The 19276-nt window shown below is 38.4% G+C and overlaps 1 protein-coding gene and 1 long non-coding RNA gene across 3 annotated transcripts in view; both read right to left on the minus strand.

Moving 5' to 3' along the window:
- SLC16A7 (solute carrier family 16 member 7) overlaps positions 1-7943 on the minus strand; it is a 75387-nt gene extending 67444 nt beyond the window's left edge. Inside the window, exon 1 of one of the 2 annotated variants that reach the window (XM_086884620.1) lies at positions 7706-7943. The gene's annotated coding sequence lies outside the window, so the exon portion shown is untranslated. Of the gene's footprint in view, positions 1-3703; positions 3777-7705 lie in introns of those variants that run through there. The other variant, XM_086884622.1, reaches the window with a different exon arrangement.
- Positions 1-19276, minus strand: part of LOC147653637 (uncharacterized) — a 689274-nt gene that overhangs the window by 130124 nt on the left and 539874 nt on the right. The window lies entirely within an intron of this gene.

Consider the following 19276-nt stretch of genomic DNA (forward strand, 5'->3'; position numbering starts at 1 on the left):
AATATTTTCACTATTCCTTTCTCAAAAAAAAAAAATTTAAATCAGAAGACAACTAAAACTAGCTCTGACTGAATACATGACACGGACATGTTATTCCACTTCTGCCAGGCTGAAGATATCTGCCTCTGTGAAACTCCTCAAAACAGTATTTCCTCAGGTTAATGTGTTCTCCCATCTACCCTGTTTTTACCTCCTAATGTGTCATTCTTCAAAGGCTACATTTTTTTTGTACCCTACACTTGAAAGACAGAATTAAAAGCAATAGCAATAAAGAAAGTAAACATTTGTAACTCTAAATATAAAAACAGCAAGGTAAAACATCAATACTGGTAGCTATGGAGGAGCATCCTCTGTATCATATGAAAGGCATCCTACAAGTGACAACTGCCACTCCCAGTTTCAAGTGGAAAACCCAGTATGCTAGCAGGGTGAGCAGAGTAAAATATTAACTTGCTAATGTATCTTAGTTTTCATTCTAATAAATGGGGAGAAGGACAAAGTTCTCACCAAAATAAAGATGGGAATGGCAGAGAAGATGGACATATTAAAGCCTGTATTTGGAAATAGACACATCATTTTGGTAATCATTATGAGAAATAATTTCCATTTAACCTAACCAGGCAAGTCAAAGCAAGCAATCAAAAATACTAAATAATGGGGTCTTAAGAAGTGGTCAAAGAGTCTCTTCAGCCACTACTGGGTGCAAACCATGAGTAATCCCCTATAACCCAGGAGATAACAGAAAGGGAGCTCAAGCGTGGACCTGGAGTCACAGAAAGAGAGGAAATGCCAATCAAGCAACACTGACATATTAATTGACTGAGAGAAATCACCACAGTGTCTTTAGGTGTCGCTTAAAAATGCTCTTCCTGGATTTCTCTGCCTCATGTGAGCATGGCCCTTATATTAATCAGCTTGAAAACCACTTTCATTATTTTCATGGAGTTAAAACTGAAACAGACCACAGGTCATGCAAGGCACTCATAACGTTCTAATGCTGGTATGTATGAATGAGGAAATAAACTAAATTGAAATAATGCACCCCTATTTCCACCATATCTACATATTACATACTACTTTTTGAACTTCATAATTAAAACGTGACAGAAAACCCTACCTTATGCCTCTAGCCAACATAATTATATCTGCACAAGAAAAAGAAAACAGGTTCTCTTTTTTCCTACTCTTTACAAATATAAAGCATACCTCATGCTCTGTAAATCCAAGCTATTATGGCATATTCTTTTCTACCTATTTTTTTTTATATACATACAACCCAGAGGTCAAAAAATACAAAAGCTTTCTTTGTTCCTTGCTAAAATATGTTGTTGTGGTTTCTAATCATGTGCTATTGAGTCCCCTGATTCGTCTTTTGTAGTGTTGGTGAGAAGAAGGGAAAGAGGCTGCCTAATGGAAGATAAGGAGTTAGGATCTCTGTGTGATAAAATGAGTAGAGATCTTACAAATTCCTCAGGGCAGAAAGGAATCCTTTAATTTAGCACTATGTACAAATGACTATAAAGCTGTACATTCTAAAAAGGGGCTGGTAATAGGATGATAGGCCCATTGCCATCTTCAGCTTCCAGCAGCAATTTCCTTCCATAGTCTATTCAGCTCTCTCCACCTGCTCCCAGATGCAACCCCCTTGCTCAGCCTGCTTGAATTTTTGTCCTAGGCACACTTTCTTCTGTCTTTGAAACCATTTTCAGCTCCAGTTTACAGTACATATCGCAACAACTTTCATTTCTACCATCAGCAGGAGGCACTGCTGAGAACACAGGGTCCACTATCCTGATTCAGACCCAAATCCATCCCTGGCAGAGCATGCAAAAGCAATTAAATTCCAGAAAATATCTGTTCAGTGGAAAATACACTCAGCAAAGGCTGAATTATCAAGGAATTTAGCACATAAAATTCCAATTGTTAAGAAATCAGACACTTACATTACCAAGGTGAGTTTATTTGCATCATTAAGTTGTTCTTTTCTTGGCTTCTTTTGAGAACCTGCCCTGAGGGCCATATCAAAAATGCAAACTATAGGAGTTCAATCTAATAATGACAACTCCTATGGCATCTTAATTCAATAGCAGAGGTAATTGTTGAAATACCCCATACTTTTAGGTTCCAATTTCCATCTCTCAATAAGGTCAGCACAGAAAAGCAGTTATGTCTCTCAGAAGCCAAATTGTCAAAGCTGGTAGTTTGAACACAGTCTTGCATCATATCAAAACTTCTCATCTTCGCCACCAAGTATTTATATTGTTATCCCAGAATTCTGAAAAGAATACCACATAGAACCTAGTTTCTAATGGCTTAAGAAACAACTTCAATACAATTAATTACAAAAGCATATGCTGGAAGTTAGTATATGCTCATTTCTCTGTCTGAAATACTAATCAAATACATTGCAGTGGGAACTAGCTATGTTAAAAAAAAGTCAAATACACATTTTGCATATATGCTTTGGCCATTTTTGTCAGCACAAAAATGGGGATTTTTTTTGGTTTTTTTCTTCACATGTTTTTAGTACTTTAAAATAAATACTTGTTCTCAGTATTTCTTGATTTCAGAGCACACAAACTGAAAAGTAAAGCTCTGAAGGTGACATGATGAGGTTAAAACTCATACAACATACAAACTGAGATTTCATTTTTTTTGTCTCTTTTTTGTTTGCACCATAGACTCCAAGGGTCCTGAAGTGCTGAGTGGCAAGTAGGAATGCTAAAATCTTAATTAACCTATTTCTATGGGGAAAAAAAAAATCCTATCTTTTGGGATGATGTACTGCTGTTTTGTGACTGATTTTACTAATTTTGATTAAAACTGTAGACCATATGGAAGAGGCAAGGTACCTCATTGCACTTTCCTTACCACCACTGCAGTGACAAAAATGCTGAAGTTTTCTGATGCCCAGCACATTTTGAACACCATTATAACCCTTTTTCCTATGTGCTACCCCTAGGTGCCAAACTTGGGAGTGTTGCCAAGTTTGCTAATCCTGGGGCCACATGATGGAAGGGCACTACACAATGGTCATGCCTGAAGCTGCAGCAGGAGTCTGCTTGCAGCTATGGGAAGATGATTTAAAGATATAAATAAAGATATTGGGAAGATATAAAATATATGAATAAGAAAAATTATGAAATACAGTCATTCCAAGTCATCTTCTGTGCAACATGCTTTGTGAACATTGATCACCTACACATGAGTCTTCCACAGAAAGACAAAACCTTAAGACAAAAGTGAAATAACTACCAAGCTTGCTGTCAAAACAACTGGAAAGTGCTCTTTTGGAGGAGATAAATATTCATGCTGAAAAAAAACAAACACTTTTTAAACAATCTTGTGTATTTGGGCAACATCTGTACAGTTTTATGCTTTGACTGGTTTTTGCAGAGTTTCATACTGTCATTATCTTTCATAGTGACCGTATGAAAATAATGTCAAATCCGCCTATTCCCAAATATTCAAATTTCTACAGTTTTTGGACGTCCTGTTGTTTGTAGACAGGCAACTTAAGAGTACAAATTTCCTAAAGTCTAAAGTTTGTAGCCAATTTTATATGATTTACACTATTTTTCAAAGCACTGCTTTCTTGTTGGGTGGAACTGAAATACATTCAATAGCTAACATTCAATGATCATGACACCAAGTTGAAAGAAAATGCATCAGCATTAAATCGAAAAAAAAGCAACAAACATACCTGGCTTAAGTTTGTCCTCTAGTGCTCCCTGTCTTTATGAAATAATATTAGCTCCATTTCTTAAGTCTTAGAACTACAAAGGAAAAGAGTATATTGTAATAAGGCTCAATTCTTTTCTATTATTTTCCTCCTTCACTTCTGGGAACCTTTTAAAGTGGCCTAGTCATGTTCATATCCTTTTTGGAAATGTTTATTCATTTTTATCAGCTCTTCATGGAAACCTCTTCATTTGTATCAAACTCTTCATATAAGTGTTTTAAGACAGAAAAGCACTGTTTCCCAAAAATATAAAATTAGCATGGAACTGGAAGCTTGACCTTGAAAATGTACAGATAAAGGAACTACTTCAAGACAACACATAAACCAAAACTAAGATCTACAAAAGGAGCTGATGATGATGAATCTTCTTTCTCACCACCACCACCCCCCGTCTCCCCTCAAAAAATACTATGAATTAAATCTTAAGATTGAAAAGATAAAAACAGAGTAATAAAGACTGTGACTCTTTCTAGTTCATCAGCCACTGTGACCTAGTTAGATAAGCCTTTGCTCTTCAATAAGAGTTTAACAAGACTTTTTGATAATAAGACTGGGAAATAAAAAAAAATATTGGATAGATTGTAAAGCCAAATAGAGCTCTACAGTCAGTTTGTTCAACATCTTCAACTCCTTAAGTCATAGAATATTGTCTCCTTACTCCTGTAGTCAAATTACTTTTGTTTGAATACCACAAACTTTTCTTCAAATGTTCCAAAATTTACAATAAAATTTGAGAAGCTGGCGCAACAGATCACAAATACATGCAAGTCAAGGAATGCAGGTCTGGACTGAGATGCGTATGTGGGACTCAGCCAGTTCCTCATATTCATTTGACACATAAAACAGTTGGTCAATGACATCACATTTTCCCATCTAACCTCCTCCCTGGTGCTGTGCAAACATTATGCCATATATTTATTACACAAACAGACACAGAAACTGGTAACGTTTTCTATCAATGATTTATAGCTGTGACCTAACCATTTCAATAAAACTCAAAAGATAATCACATTTTTGCAATTATACCAACCTTGAAACATGAAATTAATGTAACAACACAGATTATTTGCATGACCCAATAATCTCCCTCTTGATTCTCACACAAGAAAACTGACAGCTTAAATTCTGGCAAATGGTGTTAAGGGATACCATTTAATTGAGAATTATATTCAGACAGCATCCTTGCTAAAGCAAACTTCTCAAGAAAAATGCAACTGTTCAAAAGCATCATGTGATTCTGCAATGGGAAATAAAATCAGGTAAGTCATAGCCTCTTTCATTGAAATAAAATGGGTCCAACAACCATATTCACTGGAAATAAAGGCACCTCCCTATTGCAAAAAGAGGACAAGATAATTTACTTAATAAACTAAGGAAACTGAGAGGACTTTTTTTCTAAAATGAAGAAAAAATAAAAGCACTGAGTTCCAGGAAAAAAAAATGATCAATGAATAAAAGTATGATCTAGTGAACCACATCCAAGAAAGAAGACTAATGAAAGAAAAACATTTTTAGAAAACACCAGCTTGTGATTCAAGAAATGTTTTTTTCTCTCCCTTAACTTGCCTGTCCATAAATTTAGGCTGCCCAAAGACCTTCTGTCTTGATAAAACCTGGATTCTAGAATAAAAATTCTGCCATAGCAAGAGTTGAGTGAGCTTAAATACAATATACACTACAGAGAAATAACAAATGAAATTAGATTAAAGAGCTGTAAGGAAACTTTTAAAATATAACAATACATTTATTTACAATGAAAATTGCTGAAAAATAATTCCTTCACTCCTTACTGCAGCTGCAGAGCCACAACATTAAACTACACTCTAGGCTTTTCTTGCTGTTGCCTTTTGTAATATTTCAAAGTCTCCCCCTTTACATGTAAAATACCTGTTCAAATCAGTGTATCACTGCACAATCCACAGAGTTTTCCTATCTTTAAAATGTGTGAATTTGGTTTTCCACCATCCATAAAGACCTTCCATGAAGACCACAGTTTGTATTTAGGCTATTCTACATCTCCATCATAGAAATAAAATCAGGTTTTCTTCACTACCAAAATTATTTCAAGCAGCAATAAAATAAATACCATAACCTCCAGCCACCCCTCTGCCTATTCAAAATGATCAGCTGTTTTGCTTTGAAGCCACTTACATTGTAAACACTATCATGCAAACTAAGCTGGGCCCTTACAGATACATGGAATTACAGTTCTGTAATGAATTGCACAAATAATAGAAACAACTGTAGTAGAATCTGTTCTATAAATTTTATTCCATCATGTAGAAGGAGTTCAGCACTCAGGCTCAAGTACACTATTCAAAGTTGGCAGACAATAATGCAAGGAAAGAGGAGAGAGCTGATTTAAAAATAAAAAGGGAATCACTTATGCATTATTCGCATATTTAATACTTGTACATAAAAGTATATACCATTTTTATTGAATTATTGGTCAGTTTCCTCCTTTTTTTAACTATAACTGTACATCCCTCTGTCTCAATGACTAACTTTTCCGTCATGATTCATCTAGACAGAGCTAAGGCTCTCGAGCTGTTGGTGTGTGATTAAAGTGTATGGCCCCATTCCTGCAATGGAAGCCACAAACACCTTTTCATTACTATTTGATCAGTAACCTGAGAACCACAGATGGGAGCCACTATGGAAACATGAGCAATTATTACGGAGACCAGCTAAACAAGAATGGGCATCTTCATGAGGCACCAGCTTTCTTTAGTTTCTCTCTTTCTTCCAAAACAGCTTTCAACAATAATTTGTAAAAGCTCTTTTACTGAAAGCTCAGGCTCGCAGTGGAAAATACAGGTACCTGCAAATGTTTTTCTGCATTGTTTTGTTTTCCTATTGACCTAACTGGAAAAGCAGTGGAGAACTTGTGTCTTGACATGCATTCCATGACCCTGCAGGACTGAAAGGTAATGTGCTTTCTCTGGAGTACATGGGGACACTTTGGTCTCTGAAATGGGAACAGGGTAACTTCTCAGTCTCTCCAAAGATTTACTGACTTTTAGGGGTCACTTCAGCATAGATGAACCCTGGACGATTGTTCCTTGCCAAGGAGACCACTCCCTTCAAGGACCGTGTGCTAGCAGAGGTCAAGCAAAGAGGACTATTTTCGTAGCTCTGGTATTACTTACACCAGGACCTCTGTACACAACCCTTAACTAAAGCCAGCAGCGTTTCGAGATAATAATGCAAGAGCTGTGGGAGCAGCCCAGAGCACGGAACTGCGGCTGGCATGGGGCAATAGCGGCTGCATCCAGATCCACCTTCTCCAAGGTCACCTCGACCACGGAGCTTCTTGCAGGCCCGTGTCTGATGACGGCAAGCGCGGCGGCACGGCTAGTGCTCCGCTGCTCTCCGCCCACATTTCCCGGCGGAGCTGCCGGGGCGGGGGCCGCGGAGCGCGGCTGGGCTCGGGGCGGGCGCTGCCTCAGGCGCGGTGGCAGCGCCGAGCCCCGCGGGGATGCGCGCAGCGGCGCGGGGGCGGGATCGCGCCTCGCTCCCCCCAGAGCTGCGGCCTCAGCCCGGCCCCGCCGCCCGCCTCCCTCCCTGCCCCTCTGTCAGAGCCGGCCGCCCGCGTGGCAGCGGGGCACGGCGGGGCGTGCGGCGTCTCCCTGCGGTGGCTGCTTTGGCACCGGGGGACGACAGCTGCGTCCCACGCGGTGTCCGTCCGTCCGTCCATCCATCCATCCATCCATCCATCCATCCATCCATCCATCCATCCATCCATCCCTGCGTGGGCGGCGGCTCGTGTGTGTGTGTGACTGACAGTGAGGCGCGCACAGCGCGGGGGCAGCCGCTCGCACGCAGCCCGCCGGGGCCACGCCGGCGCGCCCCGGCTGCGGCAGCCACTTCTCCGTCCCCCGGAGCCCTCCCCGGTGGGGACAACCTCAGCGGCCTCGCTGCTCGTCCTCCTCCTCCTCCCTCCTGGCGGGTAGGTTACATTACCTGGTCTCTAGCACGGACTGGATCTAATCCCGCCGCCGCCGCCGGCTCCTCTCCCGGCCGCGGGGGTGAGTGGGGGAATTAATTTATTTATTTTCCATGAGGTGTCCTCTGCAGCGCAGTAGCGGCGGGAGAGCCCGGGCCGGGCGGCAGGGAGGGAGGCCCGGGTGCTGCTGTCCCGGGGGTGCTGCCGGGGAGCGGCCGAGGCGCTTCAGCACCGGCGCGGGGGGGCGGGGGCTGCAGAGGAGACGCCTCCCGGGCTGCCCAACCCGGCTCCGCGGGGCTGGCGGGGGCGCGGCGCCCGGCCCGGGGAGAAGGGGATGGAGCCAGCGCCAGCGCGGGAGGTGGGACAGGACGGGATGTACAGGGCTGGGGCGGGCGGGCAGCGCCGGGCCCCGCTCCCCTGGGGCCAGCAGTGAGCGCTCCCCGCCCACCTGCCCGCCCCGCCGCGCCCGGAGCCCCCTCAGGCGGAGCCGGGGGACAGGAGGGCACCGCGCTTCAGGCAGCGCCAAACGACCCCGTCCCGGGCCGATCTTCTCCTCTTCAGAGCTGAGGGTGCCAAGTATTTCACACTAAGGGCAGTTTGTGCTCTCTGGTCCACCGAAAATCTAGAAAACGGTGTATCGGTCTCCTCGAGCTAGGGGAAAAATAAAAAGTAAATTAACCGAGTTCGTTTTGTGCTCAACGCAGGACCTTCTTCTGAAACAGGAACTGAAATTTGGCCAGTCAGCATCGAGTTGCTGGTGAAAATCTCGGTCACATCAGCATTTGCCGCCTTTTCGTCTCCTTAAGAAAAAAAGTTATGAGAAGTATTTTTTACGTATGATGAACATACATGAAAGTGACCGCTAAATTATCCAGAAATCCTATCCTTAAGGCTAAAATCCTGTAAGGAAAGAGATAAACGTAATCATGTAATTGCATAATGAAAGCCTTTACCATAATACCTATTCTGGTCTAAAGGTTGTGCATTATGTGCAATACTTAAGTACTGTGAGAAGACTAGAATAATTTTAGTTGTTGACATTGCGTTGCGAAATGTACAAAAGGAAACATTAATATTTTCTTTTTTAAAAAAAACTTGATTTGTTAGAGCTTTATGAACAGGATGACTACAGGCATGTTAGGAACTGAGACTGCCTGTGTATGGACAGGAGGAGAACTTGGGCTGTAGTTGGGAATATTCTAGTTTCCTGAGCTGCTAGTAAAGAAAGGAAAGACTTGAACTTGGGCAGTTTATTTTTGTCTGTTTATTTTCCATTAATAATATTTGAATCCCTTACCTAGAATCAGCCACAATGAACAAAAAGTTTCAAAAAATAATCTGGAAAGGAGCATATCACCCCTCAAAAAACCAGCAGCATAAATAGCAATACCTATTATATCAAAGAATCCATCCACAGAGAACTGCTGTCTGAAGCATGAATTAATAGAAATCAGCTTTCTTTGTCTTATTTTCTTATGAATTGATTTGCTTTTATGTGAAAAGTGGAACTTTCCTATGTTTTGAACCATAGCCATTGAATCAGAAGACACAGACCTGGAAATACCAGTAAAGTAACATTTTAACATTCATTTGTTCTTTAGGATGTTATTATTATTTTTGTATCTTCCATTTCCAGGGCAAGTCTTCCAGATTCAGGAGGGAATATTTTGTCACATGTTTGTAAAGCAGCCAGGTCCACACAGTCTCTGGGCAGATTCTGGCACTGTACTCGTAAGGAGCAGTAAGTAGTTCACTGGTGAAGACAGCGAATACTATTCTTCCTGAAACAAACTGAGCAGCACAGAGTCATTTTTGTCACATTGCATAAACTATGTGGCACTTGAGTTACACATCTGGCTCTAGGGGCATTTTTAGGAGCAAACATGGTGACTGCCAGGGCAGCTAGTGGAAGTCACAGTTGCATTAATTTAGGTAGAAATATCAGTCATCTCTTGTGCAACTATGTCAAAGGAGCTTGTGCCCTGCACCCTCACAGTCACAGTGTCTGTCCTGGCAGCAGGTTGCAGTACAACTTTGGGAAGGCCAAAGTGGCTTAGTGGACCCAGGAGGGGCCCACTAAGCCTCTTGGAGCAGAGAACAGATACAAAGCCATGACTCTTGGGCATGCAAGAAAAGAAAGCTTGGATACTGATGCCCATGGTCAAACTCTTCGAAGCAGGCCCACAATTGCAGGGTTAAAAATGTTGAAATTAAGATGAAATTTGATTTAAAATATTTTGTAACAAAAGCTTCCAGTGCTGAAATCAAAGTTGTATACTTGGAATTACAGCAATCTAAAGCTTCCATATTCAAACACTTTTTATGCCCTGAAGAAAATTGTAGGCCGTATAGGACCTCAGACAGTTCTTGTAAAACGTGCAAAGCATGTCTACATTGCCCTTCATGGTGAAATCATAAAGTTTACATGCTGTTTTATATAAATTTAGGAAAGTAATTTTCAAATAGAGCTGAAAAATGAAGATAGAAATGATACCTGGTTTTCATTGCATAGTTCTATTTCCTTCACTGACATGCTCTAATTAAATAAATACATATTTATATAGATATAAATATATACTTTTAATTTATAAATGTATACTATATAATATACACAATAAATTATACACAGTGTAGAATTTATAATTTTACACTTATATGTGGTAAGGTATATCATACACAGTATTTGCTGCACTACACAGCTCATGCTGCATACTGTATGCAACAGTGCTACATACAGTACAATTTGATGTATTCTGTGCTAGTAAATAAGTTTGTATTTATATTATACTTCATATATTAACATCTATATAGAAATAGCAGATTATATTATCATATGTTAACCATTACAGTCATATACATCATCTGTACACACCTATGTCCCTCATGCAGCATCTTTCAATACCTCTTTTCAGAAACCCCCTGTAGGAAAGGTGATCTTAATTGACTTACTGTTGCTGTGTGCTTCATTGCATTTGGTGTTTCCTAGTCTGAGGCAGAGTCAGAACATAAACTAGCTGCAGGTATAACAGTGTGGGATTCTGGTGTACAGTTGGCACAAGTTCAGATACAGGGTGTTAAGTACCTGAAATCTGCTTAAAGCCACAAAAATTACCATGAACCCTCAGACCAGAAAATGATGTATGAATTATTTTTTTTATTTACACTTTGATTGCAGTGATATCATGTTTTAAGTGCATACACTCCTCTGTTAGTTTCTGTAGAGTGGATGGGCTGAAGTAATTTGGTTCTCATTTGCAGATTGAAAAAACCCTTTTGTCATTCTACATCTTTGCAGTCTTAGTGCACCTTTGTGGTAGGAAGCCCATTATTCAAATTAAAAATGTTTGAGTGATAGCAATTAATAATTTCTGAGTGAAATTTTAGAAACTACAAAAGGTTTCAGAGCTCTGTGTGCTTGTGTGTGGGTCTGTGTGTGGGAGTGTGGGCATTTTGTATTTTTCAGTGAACTAATTGTTAGAAGAAATTAAATCAACTTATCTATCATATGTGTATGAGAAGAGCCACCTCTCTGGTTGCTAATTTTGTGTCCAATTGATAGATAGTTTGTGAGGCCGCACATTAAACACTATCCTGTTTCGGTTGTAACAGCTTGAGGTTTTTATGTGATATTAACATAAAAGGTCTCTAATTTTTCACTAGAGAAAAAGAAAATGCTACAAATGTTGAATACCTGATGGTACTTTCTGTAAGTCTCGCCACTGTTTGGGTAAGTCCCCTACTAAAATATTCCCTTTTTCCCACGTACCACTTGTCCCACAGTTTTAGCTGAATCCAGAATTTTACAGGTCCTCTCCTAAGCTTAGAAATTCTCTGCTACATTGCAGGTTGTGTTCTTTTGTCACAGAGTCTGAATCTAAAGAGTGAATGTTTCTGATCATGTGTCGTTCTGGCCTACATTCTGATTATGTTCTATTTTTTCTGCACTGATTTTGGTTCCATAAATACACAACTCAAACTGCTCTCATGTCCATAAGCAGGCTGGTATGGCTTGTATTCTTCTCGTCTCGAAGTGGTACACAGGATAATATCATAAATATTATATTGGCAAATCATCTAGACCACCTTCTGTAAGCTTTATATAACAGCTAACAATTGGTCACAGGATAAAATTTAATTCTAGTCCTGTTAGTGAAAGAGGTACATGTGCTTCAAGTTTTGTGATAAAATTCATACAAATATAATTAGAATGTAGAATTCTGTGATAATATATAGCCAAAGCATGTCTTTCCATTGAAGTGGGCTTTCTTTGTAACCATCAACCATGTCTATTCTAGGCCAAATAAAATTGTTTTCTTTTGCAGCTCACGGTGACACAAAACACAGCACATTGTAACTACAAGAACAGACTCGACTGTGAAAGATCTCTATCAGGCATCACAGAGAATTTGAGGCAGCTGGCAGTTATCAGCTGAAGCAGTTAGTAAGTAGAACTGTACAAGATAAATAGATAATTGAAAAGCAATCTGGAAACCTGGAAGAGATAAGCCTCTTTTTTAGAAAGAAGGTAACAACTCAGGTAGGTCACTGAGGAACTCATCTCCCAGATCAGCTCTTTGTCTAATAACACTGAAAATACGGTGGCAGTTCATGCCCATCAGCTCTGAAGTAAAATTCAAATTGTCATTGGAAAGACAGTTTGGCATATTCAGTTATTCAAATCATAATTGCAATAGAGGGAGGAGGATTGTATTGCTGAAAGACAGGTGATCAAAGTCCCAGGAACAACATAGCCCTTTGTTAAAATACAGTTGCCAAAATAGAAAACTACTAACTACTAACTGTTGTTACACAACATTTTTACCCTCCATGCTACTTTGTTTATACTGCCATGCAACAAGTAGTATTCCTGCCAGGCTGACTACAGTTGTCTGTGGGATAAGTGATTTCTTCTTTTGTGCAATTTATATTTCTATTAAAATAATGTAACTGTCTTTATTTACCATGAGTGCAGAGAAGTGAAGGAAAAAGCCAATGCCTATGAGTAAAAGAATGTGTTGATCTTAGTATCTGCAGTTTAAAAGAGTCCTAAAGAGTCCTTCTGTTCAAGTCACTCTATGATTGTCAAATTTCTGACTACAGAAAGTGTAAAATCTTGCATGAACATGCAAGATATGATATGATATCCTTCGGTAACTCTTCTTGCTAGGTTCTGATCTCTTGAAGAACTATATTGGTTGTATATCAATATGAGAGTGCATGAGATATTTTTGTGAGAGTGGGCACAGAAAATAAGCTTTTGGCCTTTTTCAAAAAAGAAACTGGCATCTTTCCACCAGAGAAGTGCTTGAATTGATCCACTGACATCTGTCTATTTTGTTAAACCACTCAGGTGGATCACAGGAAATAACTGATGCCAGTGTAATATTAATTCCTGTGGAGCTGATCAAAACAAACAAACAAAAACCAAACCCAAACAACAAAACAAAACAAAAAATGGGAAGACTTTTTCTGTTCAATTTACTTTGAAAGACACTTTTAAAAATCTGTCTCCAAAAATTCTGTCTAAAAAGTTCTGTACATTTATGCTGAAAGTACATAGAGCAAAACACATGCATCAATTTTTTTTTTTTTGCTGTATTAGTTGCTACAATTACAGTGGCAGCTAAAGTATTAGTTTCTACAGTACAGTAGCTAGGAGAGAAACATATTAATTTCACAAAATCCATTAACAAAAATTTGCATGTGTCCATGTTGCTGGTTGCAGAAATAATATGATTCATTTGAACAGTCTCCGTAAATCTTAAAAAGTAATTGCCATTTTTATTTTTTAGGTATTGTTCTAATATCTGCTTTACTGTGGTACTGGACATGAAATAGTTGTAAATTCTGCTTCTGTGTATTGACTCTTGAGGATGTTTTCCCTCCATATCTCATTCTGTGATTGCTTAAACAAAAAATGGCAAAGTTTTAAAGTTTACAAAAGCATGGGAAGTTTTAAATTACCATTTGCTGTTTTGAGGCCTGATTCATCTTTCCTAGATTATAATCCTAGTGGTAGACTTTGGTCAGTCTAGAGCCATTTTTCATATCAGTTTCTCAGTTTAGATGCAACTGTACAATTGTAAATTACCATTGTGTTGTAAGATAGGCCTAACTTCATTAGATTACAAAACTTCTTAGGTAGCAGGAGAATTTTCTGACTTATGTATTTTATTTTCTTTTAAAAGAAGATGAAATGAAATAGCAAAAAAAAATTGCTTTTTAGATAAAATTCCAGAATCTGCCTAAATATTTACTGTATGAGAATCAAATATATCAATAATTATAATATAAAAAGATGCTGACAACATGCTGTTGTAAACAGAGCAAATAGAACACATCAGGTGACTATATAGAACAGAAACCTTCATCCCCTGAGACTGAGAGCACTCACTTAATATTTGAGCACAGCCAGATAATGAAGGATATCTCCCTTCACGCACAATTAGTGAACTTGACCACAGAGTTTCCCAAACCTTCCTCTGGTCAGACCTCCTACAGTAGTACCTAAATCTCAGAGAGTTATACAGCATGAGCCTGAGCCTGAGCTGAACTATTTATTCTTCACTTTTCTTGTTGAATCTGGATCACAGCACAGAAAAAACACTGAAATACTCAAAGGATTCATAAGAGAGAGAAAAAAGTAAAATAGATAGAGCAAATAGAATAATATGCAGAGCCAGAAGTAGGAAAGTATCACTCAGAGGGAAACATAATCCATCTATATGGAAGGGCTCAGGTGTTAACTATATATGTAAACTCTTGTTCTAGGCAACAGAGTAAATGCAGTCTGTGGACCCTTCTCAGTGCCTTGTCTGCTGATGAAATGCTTTGCATATGTTTCAGAGGGAACCAAGTTGCTCTCCAAGCTCCATCTGAACACAGACGAAAATTATGGCATCATGTGAAATGATGTCATATCAGTTTCTGTCTTGCAGTTCTCTACAGGATGAAATTCCCAGAAACTGGAAAAATACATTTACATATATATTTTAATATGTGAGTTCCTAACAAAAATAGTGGAAAGAACTTTCTTGAGTTTCTCCCAAAGACGAATCAAGGTTCTGTAAAATTGCTGGATCTTTGCTTGTCATTTGCCGTGACTTGTGCACATCATACAAAAAATAGCAACCAAAGCTCTTGGCCAGGTAAAGTAATCTTGGATATCTTCATGTGCCTTTGTTCTGAAAATGTGTACCAATGCATATCCTGGATCTCAGGCTTATTAATGCATTTAAGGATTATTTGAGTTGGTAACCTGAAATAATCTGACACTGCGTTTATTGATGCAGAAGGTTATTCTGAATTTTGTGTCCAAATGTCTTACTTTACAGTCCCATGTGAATAAAATACTTGGCTTTAAACATAGTTTTTCGTTTCCTTTGTAGTGATTCTGTCTATTGTGGAAAGTAATTCATCCCTTATCCCAGACTTTTTTGGTTCTCATAGAACCAACACCACAGGGTTTTTTTAGAGCATTGGGTTAATCTGAAGATCTCCCACTAATGTACTACCCAGCAGGTTGAAATCCAACCTAAAATAAAGATCATAAAGCAATAGCAAAGGATGCAGTCCAAGTTATGGTCAAACTAAAGTTACACAGTGTGGCTACTGCCCCAGCTACAGAGACAGAAGCTAGACAGCTGCAGAGCAGTGGCAGCCAGCCAGCATGCCTGAATAGAAGAAGATGAGGCCAAAAGGAGGAGGAGGACTTAAATCTCAGATATTAGCTTCTCTAATATGGAATGAACAAGCTATATAAGAACCTTACATACCCAGAAAAGAAATAGGACAAAGTCCTTGAAGTTTCCTGTGCAACTTTTCAAATAGAAATTATCATAGCCAAAGTATTTAAAAATATTAGCTTTTAAGGTATATTTAGTTATAAAAATTTGTTTATACTAGGTATATCATATACAATCTTTGCCCTCAAATACATCATATGCCCAGTAATTTTTATTTATTTTTTTAAAAATGTGAGGCCATTAAATTGAGGCCATGACTTCACAGGCACATTACAGTTTATGCAAAGGTAATCCTGGTTTTCCTTCTTTGGCTGGGAATTAGAATCTGTTATCCCAGCTATACTGTTTTTAGTACCCTAACTAGCCCACTCTTCATGTGAAGACTCTACATGTCTTGTGTACTTTAATTATTCTTTCAACAAACAATAACTGTTTATGAAAGCCCCGTTTCTCTCTGAAAACTACATTTTTCAGATGTATTGTGTAACCTGTGTGATCTCTGCTGGCTGAAAAAATTATTTTTCCCATCCTATTTATAATGATATTATTGCTTTACGGGATAGTTGAGGACCCTGACACAAAGACATGGCAATTGAAAAACTGTCAATTAAATAGCTGAAAAAGGAGGAAAAGAAATACAATTCAAAAATATCTATGCAAAGACCCCGTATCTGTCTGCAACCCTCCCCATTACTCCGTGTAGGTAGTACTCAGAATTAGCTGTGGAAATAAATGATGTCAGAACCAGTCCTCTAAACATTTTCAATTTTCCATTATGAAAATATCCTGTAGAATGGTGTTGTGGTATTGCATATGAAACAAACTAGGATTTCTTTTATGTCAGTAGATTTTTTTTCATTAAATTTTAGTTAATCTGTGCTGTATACTGTGCAAATTTTTTTCCTATTAAATAAAAAAAATCTTTCCTGATAAGGACATCTTTTCTGAAAGCACTTCTTAAAATAGACTAGCTTGATGCTGTGGGTAGTGCTTTGACATTGAAGAAAACCAGTGAGATGCAAACAAATTCTTGCAAGGCTGGAATTGATGCCTGTATACTTTAGAAATGGTTTGACTCATTAGTAGATTAATAGGCTGCACAGAGAGCTGGATCTTTGAAAGAAGTCAGCGAATTAAGGGCAGACTATTACCCTGTAGCTCCCATTAGCCTGCACATTAACCATCTAGATCTACAGATATTTCTGTCCCATACAAATCTCTGGAATAATGGGTATAGGTTTTATATAAAATCATCATGGCCAGAAAATGAAATGTAGGAACATTTTACCACTACTGCAGTTAGAATGGCCAAAGCATTTGAATAGAGCTTTGTCAGGATTTTTATTCTCAAGAGCCCACCTATTCACAAATCTGGGGTAGCTGAACAGAGTTAGGTTTCCTGGTACAGTTATTCTTTTTAAAATAATAATTCATAACATCATTTTGCTGCTTTAATGGTAAAGTACAATTTGACATATCTGATAAAAAATATACCTGCTCTTGGCTCAGGGCAAAGGAATGGCTGAGAGGACCTGTCATCTCTGATTGCAAGCTACTGCTCCTGGCCTTTACCTTTTGAAGAGTGGTGAGTTGTGGTGGCAGACACAGTGAAATATAGCAGCCCACTCCAAAGGGCTTAAAGTGTTCTGTGTGTGCAGCAAGGTCACAGGAAAGGTCAGCAAGGTCACAAACATTCCACATTAGAGTTCCTTCATGGGGAGGAGCCTTTGCCAGTGGCATTTCGAATTTCAGTTACTCTACATGAGATTCATAAAACCAAATGAAACTTGCAAAGTAGCAGCTACATTGGAGCTAAGAATCTTGGCTTATTCTTAGTGATTAGAAATAGGTATCTGAAGGACATAGTTAATTTCACGAAAAATGTCTAAAGTGGGTTGATGGAATTGTGTTCTGGAACCTCCCATTTGTCTCTATTGACTATAAAGACATACCAGTGTGTTAGTACAAGTATAAACAGCAGCAGTTCAAAAATCTAAAGGTAAATGAAACTTCTTTATTTCTGACTTTTCCCTCATTTGCATATTGGCGTCCTTTTTCATGTAAAAACTAATCAGTGGACTCAAACCAGATTTGTCATACTGCCTTTAGCTGACCTTTGAGTGCTCAATAGTTCATTATATCCACTCTGTGTCCTATAGTACAATAATTTTTTACAGACTTCAAATTTTGGGTGATACTTCTATACTAGATAAGCACATTATTAGTTAAACCGAAGAAAATAAAACAAAAAGCCATGTTATGCATGCTAACCTATGAATTTCCAGGGTAATGGACTTTATTCTAAAGTTCTTGAATATGGAACAGTGACAAAAATGGAAAAGATGAGGACTGTGGTATTTTCCCTAATTTTATTTTAGATGCAATGAGAGAAATTTTGGCCTGGTCCTGCCAGCCCACCAGTGTATGCACCTAAACATAAGCATAAAACTTTGTTGGTCAGCTCACCTAACTGCAGGTTGCTAAAGTACTCCAAAGTTGCTAATGTGCTCCATTTGAGTAGTGTGCTTTGAAAAGGTCCTGTAATGTGGAAATAATATCCAAGAGAAGTTAAAAAATAGCACAGTTTTGCTGCACTTGTATTTTGTGTATGTTATAAAGAATTTTCTTACAGGAACAGGAGTGTTTAGTTCATTGACGAGCCCAAAGCTACGGCTGATGAACCCAGGTCAGCAATGCAGCTCCCACAGACCTGCCTCAGCTGGCAGCTGAGCTGGGGTATTCTTAGGGAAGAATGAGTGTGTTCAGACTTGGCACAGGTAGAAATATTCAATGTTCAGCTATTTTCTGCTTTGATAGGAAGCACTTGTGTTTGGTGAGTTTTTTCTCCCACATACGACAGTATATTCTCTGGTTCTTATAGACTTCATAAAAAAATTAGCAAATCAGTGTTACAAAAGTACAGTAAAAGAAGTAATATTATTTTTAAAACCCTGCCTACCAGTCTTCTAGTAGTGATGTGGATCATTTAGAATTGTCAGATAAAATAAGGCAGTGACACTCAACAGGAGCAAATTAGATGTGTATATATAATGAATTAAATTTCCATTTATTTCTCAGTGAAAATCTTTAAAGGAGAGAAAGCTGGAAAATTATAGTCATGTTTTGAGTGAACACAATGAGACTGATTTCTTGTTTATAAACCAACACTCATATTTTGTTATGCATCTATGACTATACAGTTATTTTTTTATCTTAGAGAAGTGTGTTTATTTAGTAGTAAAATAAAATTACAAAAAGAAAAAAATCCAACCCAAAAGTTCTGATGGAGAAAATATTTTTCTATATTGGAGTAATGCTTGGGGTATAAATTAAACTTGGATAAATTATTGGTGTTTTTCTGAGTATTTCATTTTGATAGGGGTACAGTAATTATTTTTACTGTGAATGAACTCAGAAATGTTCAGATTAGCAAATGAGTGCCTTTCTAAATCCTAATAATGAAAGAATCAATAAGTGATTCTAAAATTACTTGTGGCAGATCTCAGCAATAACAGAGGAATATAGTTCTCAATTCATTTGTGTACTTCAGTACATTTATGTCAATGAGACTGATTATATGTTATTGCTGTGCAAAGAATTGATTTTTTAATTTAGCTTCCAAATAAAGCAATAGAAATATTTTTTGGTCTGAAAAACAAATGTTTTGAGGTTGTTTTTTTATTTTTCCACTTTAGTTCCAGGAATGACAAAAAAACCACTTAGTTTGGGACTAGAGTATCTTGTGGCCTTGTATAAACAATTTTCTTGAAGCACGGCTAAGAAAAAGCAAAGACAAAGATGGACCAGATCCAGTCAAAGCTGCTGGACAATGCCAAATCTTCT

This window comes from Cyanistes caeruleus, chromosome 4 (assembly GCF_971803275.1).
Source record: "Cyanistes caeruleus chromosome 4, bCyaCae1.hap1.1, whole genome shotgun sequence".
Classification (NCBI taxonomy): Eukaryota; Metazoa; Chordata; class Aves; order Passeriformes; family Paridae; genus Cyanistes; species Cyanistes caeruleus.